This window comes from Amblyomma americanum, chromosome 1 (genome assembly GCF_052857255.1).
Source record: "Amblyomma americanum isolate KBUSLIRL-KWMA chromosome 1, ASM5285725v1, whole genome shotgun sequence".
Lineage (NCBI taxonomy): Eukaryota > Metazoa > Arthropoda > Arachnida > Ixodida > Ixodidae > Amblyomma > Amblyomma americanum.
In genome coordinates this window covers 111,828,222-111,843,703 of record NC_135497.1, presented here as the reverse complement: position 1 = coordinate 111,843,703, position 15,482 = coordinate 111,828,222, and the positions used below count along the sequence as shown (strand labels likewise).

Below are 15,482 nucleotides of genomic sequence, written 5' to 3'. Positions count from 1 at the left end.
TTTGCCCCCCCCCCCCCTTGCATTTGAAAGGCATTCAGGTTGAGAAAGTGAGTATTCCACAAACCGTCACATGCCAACAAGCAATGAGTACGGCAGCCTCTTTTGCGTTTCTCTTCCGTCACTACAATGGTTTCATATTCGGTTGTATTAGCCACGGTCTGCGTTTCTGCACGCACCCCAGGCACGTTTTCAGCACACTAGTCGGTTATTTTCATATCAGTGCTCATTTTTGTAACAAGATGTCAAGAACAGTAAGAACTTTTCTGGTTACTTTGTGCAATGGTGCTGCATCTGCCACCAGTTCAGTTATTTTTGTCAAGCTTCAGCAGTGGTGGACTCTCGAGACAAAGGTACAGCATCTACAAGCGAGTGGCAGGGTACAAGAACAAAGATGAAACTCGGAGCCAGATAGCTCTGCTATTACTAGTTAGACAACTGGAACTCCAACAAAAGTATGAAACCTTCACAGTTCTTTGCCGCAACAAAAATCTAAGACATCTTGAATCGCTTTGATCGGCATTTCACAAGAGACTGCAGTACAACATATGCATCGAAGTATTGTGCAGCATGAAGAAATGACAGGCCAAGCTTTTGACAGATTCGTGCAAGCTGTTAACGTACAAGAGGATCAGATCAGCACTATGCATAACCAGATGATTACGAACCGCGTAGGCATGGAATCAGTGACACCGCACTCTGCGAATGTTTTTTGCATGAGAAGACACTCGTCCTATGGAAAGCAATCAGCCACTGCATGGCAGCACAACTATCCATGTTGTACATCAAAGAAATGCAAGCCCCCAGGTCGGAGGGTTTCGCACCACATTGTAACTGACCAAAAGCTTCTGACCTCATGCTAGGCGAAAATTCAGAATGTGTGCTTGCTTGCTGCCAACTGTTTCAAAGTGTCCTGATGGACAGAGGCCCACATCAGTGCCAGCTTTCAAAGACCAATGCAACACATGTGGCACACCCAGCCGTTACACTGTGTAACAACGAAGATGTGTCAACGCGGTAGTGGCAGTGCTATCGCTGAGCATGCGCTGCTGGCTGGCTCTACAACAACCGCCGACGGCCAGAAGAACACCGTTCAGTGCCTGGTTCTTTCAGGGCCATTAAACCCCTTTTCAACTGCATCATGCTGCTAGCCCTTGAACATTTGCATATGGTGTGAACATTGTTCAAAGGTGCACCCCCCTTTGTTAGGTGCATTCACTATTTGTACTCTTTATCACTTGTTATGGCAGCAAACCAAAATGAATGCAAGTGATGCCACTTTGGAACTGGACAAATAATCAGATGTCAGCCTCCTTTCTTCTGATGAGTTTCAAAAGCAGTCCTACCTGCCAGTGCTAATTAGCCTTAATGACAGTGCAATCACCTGCACTGATGCAGTAGCACCATTACATGGAGAGAGTTCTTTCTAGTGGATTTCACCGGGTGCATCAGCAAGACTGAATTCTTTGTTGTTAGTCTGCCAAGTGCAGTAACTTTGGGGTAATGTGACTCCCAGAGGCTGAAGTTCATCCCATACCTCGACAGACAAACTTCACTGCGGGTCAGCTGATTTGAAAGCCAGAAATGAAGAGTTGGCAAACATATAATTGAGCATTACAGCGATGTACTTGTTGAAGGGACAGGTCTTCTGCATGGAAAGTATACAGTAGCACTGGACAAAAGTTCGGAATATTCAATTTGGCACCATATGAATTCTCATCAGACATGAATGGTGAGTTAAATCAAGAAATGCAAACCCAAGGAAAGAACAAGTGTTCACACAAGTTGCTGAACCAGCCCAGTGCCAATTCTGAATAAAAAAAAAGATGGTTGTGTTCAGATCTACCTTGACCCATGAAATCTGAATGAGGCAAGCAAACATCCATAAACATCCATACGTCTAAATGCTGACATTTCATACCTTGCTGTCAAATTTAAATGGTGGATCAGCGTTGACTCAGATAAGCTGAAGTTAGCAGTGACCAGCTGCACTAGCTCGGAGGCTTCGGCATTTGGCTGCTGGCTTCAATGGCTTCAATACATTCCTGTTTAAGCTACTGCTCCCTTGTGTGGTTAACGACGACGCAGACAAATCGAGATTCCCTCCTTGCAATTCAAAAGCGGGCATTACGAGCTGTTGGGAAAATACAGTTATTGCGCAGCTGCCGGCCTTTGTTTAGGTCTTATGGAATATTAGAAATAAGTAAACTGCACGCATACAAACTATGTCTTGAAATATTACGCCAGTACAAACTAGACAAAATAACCTTCGAAACCACCTATCACACTAAACTTAGCACATACGAACTTCGAAAACAATGTATGAAAACACCTCGTGTACGCACAAATTATGGTTTTCAGAGGTTAGGATGGCAAATTCCTGACTTAATTAACCAATACCCTATTATTCTGGATACTGCACGCACTACCCCCTCTATACGTAAATACAAAATGTTAATTAAAGCAATGCTCATAAATGAACCTTAAAGATAAAAACTTAACGTATACCTATGACTAGTGTATGTTTTGTAAATATTGCTCTGATCGAATTCTGGTTAATGTTTGCTGTGTGTTTTGTAAAGCCAGTGTTTTGTAAAGATGTCTTAATATATTGTGTAAAAATACTGAAAGTGTGTTCTATTATGTAATGCTCTTCTTGATTTTGTGTAGCCAGTGGTGCCGCCTGTCATCCGGGTGGCGTGGCCTCGTCAGGCAATGTATGCCTTTTGCCACATCACCCTGGACAACCTCTTCGTTGTCTGAAATAAATTTTGAATGAATGAATGTATTTCAATAAGCAAAATACAAAAACACCTGCATACTGTGCGATGTGAGAGAACAAAACAACCCTAGTTGCTCCAAATTAATCCGCAGCTCTCCACTATGGCTTCCTTTATTGTCCGTGTGACACTTTGGGACATTAAACCCCACAATCTGCGATCTGAAGCCAGCAATGGCGAAGATCAGTTACCTTGGCCATGTGGTGTCTGCTGATGGAGTCAAAGCAGACACAACAAACAGTCAAACCTTTCATGCAAAACATTTTGCCATTTAGTGAAGCTGATTAAAAGCCTCGTAATCAGCCGGATCACATATTCCCTGCCGTATCACCACATGACAAAGAATGAGAAAGAACAAGCGGACACGCTTATAAGGAAAGCCTTCAAAACAGCGCTAAACCTGCCAAGAAATACATAAGAAATACATAACAAGAAATGCTGGGCATCCACAATACCTTCGAAGAGCTACGAGAGGCGCAAGCTGGATCGCAACTAACCAGACTCCAGCAGTCGACCACCGGCCGTGCGCTCCTCCGCAGGTTAGGATATAGCAGTAAAGAAACAGAAGGCAGAGTAGCAAACATACCAGACGATACCGGGACACGCCGGAGTGGAAGGGAACCTGAGGGCAGACAGTCTAGCTCGCGAGATGACCCACCGAGCAGACACAACGGAGTCACAGGAACATACCACAACGGTAGAACCCACATATGCAGAAATACTAAATTACCACAGAGGAAGGAGACTGACGTATCCTCCACCACACCCGCTGCTGACACAGCACGAGGCAGTGGGATGGCGAAGATTACAAACAGGTACCTTTACAAACCTACACACACTACATAAGATGTATCCAGGACAATACAATGACAAATGCAAGTGGTGCGGGGCAACCCCTACGCTATATCATATTACATGGGAATGTAGACACAACTATGCATTCCATAAACTAGAAAAGCCCAGTGCGGAACAGTGGGAGGGCCTGCTCACCAGCAGCGAGCTGGCGGTCCAGAGAGGACTCGTGCAGCACGCAAGCGAGGTGGCAAAGCTCAGCGGGGCCCTGGAATGAGGGCACCGACCATTGGAAGATGACGACGTCTGGAATCCGCTAAACCCAAAGAAACGAAAATAACGTTTTATTCATTCATTCATTCCAACTCGCCAACAAGACCTACAGTGCTTTCTGGGTATGGCTAACTTCTTGACAAAGCTTACACCACAAGGAGACCTCTAGTTTGGGCTAGTTGGTTCATGATTCACAAAGAAAACGGTGTGAAATACGGGGACAAAAGAGAAACAAACACGACAGAACGATCGCCAACTTATCGCTAAACCCAAAGAAACAAAAATAATGTTTTATTCATTCATTCATTCCAACTCGCCAACAAGACCTACAGTGCTTTCTGGGTATGGCTAACTTCTTGACAAAGCTTACACCACAAGGAGACCTCTAGTTTGGGCTAGTTGGTTCATGATTCACAAAGAAAACGGTGCGAAATACGGGGACAAAAGAGAAACAAACACCACAGAACGATCGCCAACTTACAACTGAGTTTTATTTCGCGTAAAACCTGCCTTTTTGTAAGCCAACACGCCATAACAACCGTGCACTCACGCATTCGCAAAGTCACGAAGCCAACTCACACCGTACAACAGATCACTGAAAGGGATCTAATACATGAAGCACGATAAGTAACCAAGTAACATTTTATCATGGCTATCTGGAAGAAAAACCCAAACGACGTGAAGAAAAATATAACAGCTCTACACAAGTACGAAAATCAAACGATCATGACCACGCAAACCCTTAACAACCGAAAACTATACAACTACATGAAGAGTGACACCAGATGACCAACAAGAAACGTGGAAAAAAGCACAGAATGAAAATTTAAGACCAAAGCTGCGTCGAAGGTAAAAGCCGTTCAACCGGCAACCATATGAATGATATCCGATGACCAACAAGAACATGGAAAAAAAGGGAATAAAGTGAAAAACAGGGTCAGACCAAAGTCTGCGTCAAAAGCACAAAAAGCGAACAGGAATCTGCGCCAACAACGGCACTTCGTCAGAAAAAATAGCGCCCAATGCTGAAGGAAGTGCACGACAAAACAATAAACCTACAAAAATCTTTCTAGCAAAGTGAACCACTTGTTGCTAAGCGTAATGGATGGCTTGCTGACGCATTTGCTCCCTTCTTTCCTGATATAAAAGGCTTCCATCATCTCTCTCTAATCTGACCTTTTCACTCCTCAAGAAGATAGTTTTCTCTAACTCAGGACGGCAATTCCTGCAAGCTCTGCAGGGATCCACTGGGAAGCTTCCTTCATTATTTCGCAGATTTCGGCAGTGCTCGCTGGCACGCTCATTGAAACATCAACTTGTTTGGCTAATGTAGATGAGCCCGCAGCTTAAGGGAATCTGGTAAACAACCCGAGTTCTGCGCTGTGTGAACTTGTTCTGTTGTTTCACAGTACAAGCCGGTTGTTTTCCTCATGGCGCAAAGCCTAGAAAGTTTGCATGGGGCTGAGAATGTGACCTGAACGTTATGTCTGCCTGCTACTTTAATAAGGTTGTGCGAAACCTTGTGGATGTACGGTATTACAGTCACACCACAGCTAGCCCAACAAACCCAATTCAAGTGGCTGCTGCACAAGAGCACCCTTTTGTTTAATGTCCAGTTCCATGTGATTTTGCATGGGGAACCGCATCCTTGACACTCAGATGCAAGCTGTGAAGGCGTTTTGTTTTCCTGCTGCCATCTGTTTTCAAAGACCGACCGGCATGAACTCTGGCTGCACCTCGTGTGACACATGGACGGCGCCTTGCTAGTCCAGTCGGTTGCACCTTGATAATGCGGCCGCGCCTCAGTGAACTTGCTTTTGCTGCTGTTGAAACAAGATGCATCGCAACTACTTGAGGCTCTGTGCGCGCTCTCTTCAACAGTGCCAGGTCTCTTTGGAGCAGGGTGAGATAAAATAGGTTATCTGCAGCCAAATTGTATTGCCGCCACAGCTCCTCTGTGATGTTCTTGAGTACCTCAGCAGCATCCTGTGAAAAACCCAAAATAGCTCAGAGATCTGTGAACTGAGGCACTAAAGTACCAACTGTAATAACTTTCGCAATGTACCTCTAGCATCCCACTCACTTTTCTGTACTTTTTGTCCTTTCATCTTATTGTTTACAGCTGCCCTTGGTTATAATGACCATGTGTTTAGGTTATTCCGATATGAGCACTCTAATTTACAAAGCAAATTGCACTGTGGAAGTTCGCAAGGGGCCAACATGATGGATTGTGGAAAAGTAGAACATCAGTGCACTACATCAAGTGAGAGCGTGGAAAGGTTGATAAGCTGGAGCATATCTTGCAATAAACCTGCATCCTCATATACTTGGCACTACTAATGATGCTCATGTCATGAAAGTTATATTACATACATCAAGGACATAAATGTTTAATGCGCAGACACAGAGAAGTAAGCTGTTTGTCGATCATTTTTACAAATAAGCAGTTTTTTGGACTCGCTGAATTATTCAACATATGCCTGTGAGGCATGGTACCACAAAAAACTTCCAATAAGAAGCAAGAAATACAGAAACAGCTGTGCACTCTGGTTGCGAGGAAAGTTTCACATTACACTTCTACTCTGTGACCAATGCTGCCTTTGAAAGCTCTGTTCATTGCTGAAATCGGTGTAGTAGCATAGTGAGAGGGTTGGTTACTGCGAGTCCAGTTACAGTTTTGAGCAGGATAGAGAGAGGTTTCAGCACCTCTTAAATGAGAACCCTGCATACTGCTTTAAGGAACTGTCATGCAGCCAGACTTGAAACTCATATATTGTAATGCACAAAAAAAAAGAATGTGCCCCAGACCTCACGGCATTGATGATTGGAACTTGGCCCTGCAACAGCAAGCTGCTCCTCAACTTCCATTGTGTCTTGGGGCAAGCTTGTAGCATCTGCCTGTGGCTGTGGCTGGAAAGGCTCATTGCCTGGCTCGCCTGAGTTGTTCCCTGGCTGGTCCCATGCACACTCACGGAAGTCGCGGAAAAAGGCAGGATTTTGACACTTGTAACCTAGGGTGAGCCATGCGAGCTGGTTGTGGTCTTGAGTGCTAAGTATAGGAGCATTGGGGAATCCTCCCCCATAGGTGCTGTGAACGAGTGCCTGGTGCTTGCAGAACGCCCCCTGCTGGCCAGCTCGGCAGGTTCAAGTGCCAACATCCTGCCACACTTCATAGATTTTCCCATCTTCTTTACAGCTGGGAACTTCAAACAGATTGCTGCCAAGGGTGCGGATGCTTGCAGCAGCATTTTCAGGCATCCTTTCAAGGAGTTTGTCATAGGGGAGCTTGTGGCTTGGTACACGGTTGTAAGCGTGCTTCAGCAGCCTCTTCTGCAGGTGACCTTCCCATAAGCTTGTGATAAGGTCCATAAGGGCGACAACATTAAATGCTTTATGCCTGCTCAGAACCACATCCTTAAGGACCCGTATGGATGCTTCAGCAAAATTATTGGTGTTGTGGCCCCTTGTGAGCATTCCAGAGCAGTACAGAAGCACCCATTCTGCCTTGCGCTCCAGGAAGCCAAGAACTAGTGCTACGTAGCCCTTACGAGACTTGTCCTCCATTTCCGCTATGGCAGTATTCAGGTCATTAACAGTTGATGCATACATAATCTGCAAAGCAGATTATAAAACACATGTCGCATTCACACCAATATTTGCCTCGTGCAATGGAACTATTTGTGAATAAAAATTTATATTGAGTGATCTGTCTCTGTGTCATCTGCGACTTATGCTTTTGATGTTGCAAGGTAACTAATATTTCTGACGCTACTCAATATCAGGCCGCTAAACACGTAGCAATGACAGTTTTCCACGAACTACCACTTTGTCCCAAATATTTTACCAAAGTGGTGTTTCCATTCTCATATTCTGTGTTTGTTTGCCCCCTTTTATGCTATAGGAGATGTGACTTTACTATCTGATATGTTAATGATCGTATGTTGCATTTTTTACAATGTCTAAGATTGTGTGAGTGTTTTGGGTGGTTTACATCCAAAGCTCACTATTGCCTTCAAACTTCACACGACTGAGAACAGCAGGCATTTTCAATCCATGTTGTGCACACTTGTTGCCAGTATAGCTATTGATTCATTATCTATTTGTGGGCACAAGTTTGCCTAATCAACAGTTTTCTGCCAAAGCTTTCTTTTACCTTCCTCCTTCTTGCCACCACCGCATGACAATTTTGTATTAACAATAGCCTGCATGGCCCCATTCTAGAATGTAAATACTTTAATACCTATGCTACTAATAACCTTTGCTGGAAAACTCAGGTTAACGACATAACATAGCACCATATGCTCACTATTAACAACAATTGCTCATATCAACGTCACTCAAAACAAAGAGCTATATATACTGTGTCCAACCCTGTTTAGAATCCTCTTTCTGAAAGCTACGCAAGCAGATTTTCACTAACTAAAGCTGGAGTGAACACATAGAATCAATGACTTTAATGTGTGTAATTAGCAGCATAGCAGAAACATTACAAATATGCAACAAACTCTAAACATGGTATGTCACTATGTGCATTTTTCTCAGGTTTTTCTTAATATCGATCTTTTCAAAAGATTTCTCACCCTATTAAAACCACCTAAGGGCACCCCTGATCGCTCATGGCACTTGCATTCATGTAATGTTCATCATCCTCACAAACTTGATGTACCTCTTCAATTAATAACACATATACAGTTATTTCTATCAGAGACATTCCGTACTTGGAACTGCTTGCCAGACACATTAGCCACTATCTCCGGACACACTAGCTATTATTCAGTTCAGTATGCAGTGAATTTATGATGGGTGTTGTGTTCAATGTGTTGCGTCCGATTTTATTGCTCTGGTGGTTCTATGAGCATGTAGTTATTGATTTCATTTAATTCTACTTGCAGAACGCCTTGTATTATACTCAGCGTTTTTGACTTGCCTCTTCTCTCGCCAACCCAGTGGCTTTGGCTGTCAAACGTAAGCTCGCAGGCTTGATCATAGCCGCAGTGACTGTGTTTCAATGGAAGTGAAATACAAAAATACCAATGTGCTATATGATGTCGGTGCACATCAAGAAACTCCCAGGCAGTGTGAAATAATGTATAGGCCTAGGCCCTGTGTCACTTCAGGACATCCAGTCCCACGATTTACATTTTTCATCTATGCGTCTTTGTGACTTTTGACCAATTTTATGCATTCTTTCCCCTCCTCTCCGCAATGCTTCTTGTAAGCTGTGAGGGTGAACTAAATAGGCATGCAAGCTTGCATTTGTAATGAATGCAGATAATCATTATTTTATGACTACATAACAGAACACAATGCTTGAATGCCTGACAAGTCAACCTCGATTATAGGCCAGACCTCCCAGCCCAAACTTTTGGCAGAATGATGAAAAAGTCGCAGAATGTTTGCTGCCTTCTTGTTACATATTTCAGTTTATGTGGTACTGTGCGCAAATAATCCATTTGTTACCACACTGCTATTGTTTACGAGCTCTGCCTATCCCAAATGTAGTACGGATTTGATGAATTACTCTCGTAAGTTAGAAATTTAACACTTGTTCATGCAACTATGACATGGAAGCCATCATATCTTCAGTGCAACCGTTTCATTACTTGGATATAGTATACCAGTTTCCTCTATTATAAAACTGCATTGGGGCAGCTAGGTTTGTTTTTTTGGTATGGTAGCTGCTGACAGTTGTAACCCTCCTCAGTGAAGTATAAACAGAGGGCGGTGGTAACAACTGAAAACACTTTACAATAATTTCACATCATAGTGATATGTGCAAGAAGGGCACGTGGCTAAGAAAATGGGGTTCTTTGGTACCGCTCCTTTGGTGCTTGAAAAAAAATCCACAATATCTACAGCATGTTTTCACAGCAGTCACAATCATTCAGGTGCACATGATTGTGAAAGCATGCTCATTTAATTTAATGAAATCATGATTTGCCTCTAGGGGCACAAGGAAATGAGACACCGGCCCAGTGCCCTAGAAAACCTGCTTCATTCTTATGCTTTTAAACCCTGCCCCCATGCCAAGAAGTGATGCTATACTACTTCTGCTGCAGATCTGTCACTGATTTCAGCACATATAGCATGCTTAATTTCATCTTTGATATCATGAACCACAATGTCAATGCCAGAAATTTAAGAACTTGCCTTGCCTTCAGTGTTGATAGCCATCAATTCTATAATTCCACCATCTCTCTATGCCTTAGCAAACCAAAAAAGTATGAGTCAAATTCTTATTTATTTCTTATAACTGCACTCTGTGATGGACATCATGTTTATATTGCGTAGCAATCCACTTGCACAGACCATAGAAATGTTTCTTTTCTGGGTTTTGAAAAAAAAAATCTGTGTAGAAGGGAAAGAAAAACTTGCAATGTGTAGTGTTCCAGAAGCCCAACACCCTACAGTGTTGCAGATAAAACGTGCAACTATTTCATACAATTCAGAGGGATCATTGGCACGAACGTGTGCTCTTTGAAGCTCCCATGATGCAGTCATGTGTTGCTTTGACGGCACCCACCGAAGTACCTTCACTGGGCCCTCCGAGCCATTCATGCACATTCCTTTAATACTCGTTACTGGACATTATAAGTCTGACATAGTTCGTGTTATTTTATTGTAAGAATTCAAACAGCTTGTCTGGTCGCATTACCGGCATTTTGCATCACTCATGTGGTGTTAAATCACTGACCAATTATTTTTTACTGTCTTAGCAGATGCAATGCAATATCTGACAGCCACATTTTCTAGAAGAAATTGACAGAACTAAAAGTAATGCATGCTTCATTTGCGTTCACCTTCTGAAATGTAGTAATCAAATCTCGCTTGTCATCCCTGCTGGTGTCACGTGATGCATGTAGCCAGCGCCACTCAGCTTGAGCCACATGAAAGTGGCAAAGGAGCTGCTTGCCTTCGGGCCATGTTGCTTGCAAAGCAGCTTTCTCAGCTGCCGAATTATCCGTCATAAATGCTTGCGGTGCCTGCAGAATATAAGAAGCAATATTTTGCACCTTTGTTGCTGTAAGTAAAAAACTTTATTATTCATTCTAAATAGTATGAAGTCTCTACATTGCTTTTCATTTGAGGCTTTTGTGTTGCAAAGTTTCAGACACAAAGGACACAGAGACTTTCTGTAAAAATTGAATTTGACTGCCCAGATGCCCCTTCTCATGATTTTATTAAACTATATGCGTAAAATATTATCACAGTGGTAAACCTGAAAAGTAAGATTTCTTATCCATTTTTGATTGGTGAAGCTTTTAAAAAGTTGGCATGAAAATGTGGTGCTGATATTTCATTATGCCAGCAGAAAGAGTATGAAGGTTAGTGGTCATAGCTCATGCTCAAGACACCATTCCTTTTGTCCTTGACTGGGGAGCAAACAGCCATTCATCTTGTGTGGGGCAAAAACACTGACAAGTAATTGGGCTTTGAATGGTGTAATGAATTGGCATTTTTGAAACTGAGCAACAATGACAACTAAGAGACACTAATGTTTATATGTGCTTTTATCCTCTCCTATCGAGCCATAGATCAAGCAGCCAAATATTCCAGCAGAAATGATAATGAATAAATATCAACATTTTTATTCTTGAACCTTCACATAGCGCTCTATTGATATGGACATGACCTTGATGCTCTAACTTTTGTTATGTAGTCTGAAGTAAGATTATTTTATGAATTATTCTATTAATTATGCACATGGGTAAATGACAGCTTTAACATGTGACCACTGGGAACAAAAGCACTGCAAATGTCATTCTGCCCCCCCCCCCCCCCCACCCTTTTACCAAAAATTCCCCTATGTGAATACAACAGAAGAAAGCGTAAACAAAATACATGTGATGATCCACTCTTGTTTAGATCCACTGCTTTAATTATAATTTGTTAGCTCATGAATGTTCTGAGTATTATTCTTTACTTACATGAGTGCCACCAAAGCAGGTTGGGTAGCTCTGCTTCAGCAGACGAAATGCAGCTTTGTAGCTCTCGCTGCTCTGAGAACTATGTAGTAGTACAGCAAGAGGCATTGTCCTAACTGCAGTTGCTGTAAGTACCACCGTGAGACTGCTTTGTGACTCATCACATGAGGCTGTAGAGTCTACAAATATTATCTCCTTAGCAGCACTCGGTCCTTGCGTCCTTTTCATGACTTGCGTCACCACAAGAACTGCCCAGCAGGCACCATCCTCTGGCCTTGTGGTTCTCACATCAGCCCCTGCAAAATGCAATATAGGACTCCTACTTATAGTGGCATTAAGCAGAGAAGCAAAGGTAAATAAGGGGCTTGTTAAGGTATACATTTAAAAGTTGCCAGCAGTCAAAGCAAAACGAAAATTTCAAAAAATAAATTTTATGTTCTTATTCATGAAATTAGGAGCAGCAGAATCATTTGTTAGGTGTCAGATAATTCAACACAAGGTAGGAGAAAAGGCAGCTACATGCCTCCAATGGAATCTGAATCCAAGACCTCCATGTGTTTCAGATGGTTCTCAACCAACCGAGCTATGGCACTACTACTATCAAGTGTACCTCTGCTAGCGTGCACTTCGCATGTTGAACCTTTTTATGCCTGTTTATGGCCTCAAGAGTGCCAAACCAGATACCTTCTTTATGCTTTTTAGCAGGCAAGGGAAGGGAAATAATTGGTACATCAATATGTACACAAGAAACGATCAATAAAGATCAGGAAAGCATAGGGGAATACTGTTCTAGTTATTCTTTTAATGTTGTTAACTGTATTGAGAAAGTAGTCACAGCGTAATTATTTTTTGGATGTAGGATAACTGCGTAACATAATGTGACAGAACGCACAAGGAAAGACAACCACATGCTGCCGATGGGGTCCAAGTAGGTTGCACCTGCATGCCCATGTCTGTAATGCTATGCTTCAGGCTTAGGGTGAGGCAAATGTATCACTGGGCAGAGTAATGTTGGCATGTATGGATATTAAATCTCGATATTACAGATAATGAAAAGCAGACACTGTAGCATACTCACTGTTTCACAATGCAAGAAGTATTCATCATGGATGGGATTTTTGTTGTAAACCACACAGCTTTAGCAATGCAGGCCAGAGAAGGTTGCTATAAGCTGATTTAGACATGTGTATGGCTTTTCATCCTGCTCTATTTTCACCGAAAAGGGGGCCACTGTGGCTTGAATGAATATACTCTAAAGCCTCAGGTGGTCCCTCTAAGGGGAAAGAAAAACTACCGCTAGACGAGAGGTTACCCCTGTTGACAGCATGATGTGCTACAACATTTGGTGATAATTCTGGTGAAGCAAAAGGTAAATATTTATGAAATACCTAGACCACAAAATAAAAGTAATCACACACAAATATGAGCAAATGCAAACAGTGAAACACCCAAAAAATCTTTGCAGTTCAGTCCTTTCAAAAAGTCACAGGAATTTCAAAGAAAAGAAACTACACTGCTCAGATATATTGCAGCTTACCCTGTCAAGATAGCATGATGCTTTCTCTGAAAGTTTGCTGACAGGGTCCACTGCGCTGCCATAATGATGATCCCGCCACAGCCGGAACCAGTAATAAACAGTGCCTGCGCTTGGATTCACGGCACCACTGGCAAGCTTCTCGGCTGTGTCGTCTTCAGCTTCTAGCTTCTGCTGGTGCATAGCTATGGCCTGTGCTGGCGTGAGGCCATCATGAAAATAGCTATGGAACACAGCTCGAGTGTCAGCTGTGGTGCGCAGGAGACGTAATGCATCAGCACAGTCTAGCACATGATTATGGTCATCCCTGACCTTCACAATGGCACGTAACGGCGTAGCCCTCTTCAGGAATGGGTCCCGCTTCCTTGTGTCCCTAGTAATGTTTTTTTTATTTTGATGTCCACAAAGGCTGGACAGTTGGTGGCCGTTTGGCCAGTAATCTTATTCCTGTTCGAGCGCTGGCATTTCCACTTCTTGTGGAATGCGATCCTAGTAAAAAACAAATGCAAATGATTTTTCTTAGAATGACACTCATATTTTTGCGTAAGTCTAGTTTACATTAGAGAGACACTAGAAACAATAATGTAAATATTGCGCAATGCTCTGCAAGACATTGCTGCCGTGCGGTGAAGCCAGACTTACAAAACTGATAATTGGAATCTGTCACAGTCCACAATTCCGCAATTCTAAAAGAAATGCAAGCAATTTCTCTTCTCAGAATAACGCTCATCTTTTTGCTTTAGTCTATTTTACATTAGAAAGACACTTGTAACAATAATGTAAATATTGCGTAATTCTCTGCACTACATTACTGCCATGCGGTGAAGCCAGCATAGCAAAAAAGCTGAAAATTGGAATGTCACAGTCCACAGTTATCTAATTATTCCATGACACGCTTCAGAACTTGCACACAACACCCTGAAGCGCGTGAATAACTCTGATACGTCAAGCAAAATACGTTCGGCTTCGGCGCCGCACGGCTATGTAAGTACTTTCACGGGTGGCTTCGGAACCCGCACAGAAAGGACAAACAATTATGAATAGAGGACCACTCTTTCGAATAATACATCAAGTGCATGGGTGAATAAAATGCAAAATTTCCCATACTTTTTAGGCTTTGCAGCTTCCCAGTCAACGATCAACGAGGTTCTTGTCGCTGCACCATAGCTGGTGAGCTACTCGTACGCGTCTCCGTCGGTGTTCAGAGCCACGTTCTCGACGCAGTTGTCACTGTCCAACTCCCATTCGAACGGCAGCGATGATGATGCCGCCATAATTCACGGATGGAACACGCTACTCGAATAAAAAAAGTCCAAAGCAGCCGCGGCGTACTCAAACTTCTTTATGCGGGAGTGTGGAGAAAAGGAAAGGCGGGAGTGGGGGGAAAGGGGATGCTGCCCACTGCATGTAACAGCCGACCGCGAGAATCGCGCAGCCAACCAGGCAGCGTCCTCTTTTTAGAGGCGGCTAGGGCGCCTGGATTCCCGCTCGCCTCCGCCATGCTTCCGCTCTCTGGGTGGGGACACTGTGGTGTTTTCAGGTATGGCTTTTTCCGTGTTGCGTGTTGGCAAAGTGTTGAACTCATTTCTGTGCAAACAACATTGTGTTCGACAGTGTGCCCCCCTGGCGGATGGTATATAAGCCGCTTACCTCAAATCGGGGCCGGTCTTGACGCGCGCTTTCGCTCTGCGCGCGCTCTCCTCGAGACCGGCCTTGCTCAAATAAACGCTCTTTGGTTTTGTTCGCCGTTACCGGTGGTTGGGCTCTCTGCCCGGTGCCTTCTCTTATTTTCGCGCCCTTTTCTTTCGAAACTGGATTTGAAAGCAGCGTACCATCAGCTGGAACTGACAAGTGAGAGCCACGAGCTCACATCATTTATAACGCACGAAGGCTTATTCAGGTTCAGGAGAGTGTGCTTTGGCCTTGCATCTGCACCTGCAGCTTTTCAGAAGTTGATGTCAGCTATACTTAAGGGGTGCCAAGGGGTACTTTGCTACAACGACGACGTCATAGTCTGGGCAAGACTGCTCACCAGCATGACGAGAATTTGCGAGAAGTTCTGAGATGGATCTCTAACGCAGGCCTCATATTGAACGAGAAATGCGTTTTTGATGTCGACAAGATATCCTTTATGGGACATGAAGCCAGCAGTGAGGGCATTGCACCTATGCATTCGAATGT

At 43.4% G+C, this 15,482-nt stretch overlaps 1 pseudogene across 1 annotated transcript; it reads right to left on the bottom strand.

The window, feature by feature from the left end:
- Positions 1-4,779: 4,779 nt before the first annotated feature.
- LOC144113138 (uncharacterized) lies at positions 4,780-14,616 on the bottom strand (annotated as a pseudogene). The gene is made up of 8 exons (XR_013310652.1): positions 14,409-14,616; positions 13,305-13,790; positions 12,347-12,350; positions 11,771-12,063; positions 10,607-10,825; positions 6,651-7,454; positions 5,694-5,828; positions 4,780-4,791 (listed from the first exon to the last, which is right to left on the bottom strand). The product of XR_013310652.1 is annotated as an uncharacterized LOC144113138 (transcript).
- Positions 14,617-15,482: the final 866 nt, after the last annotated feature.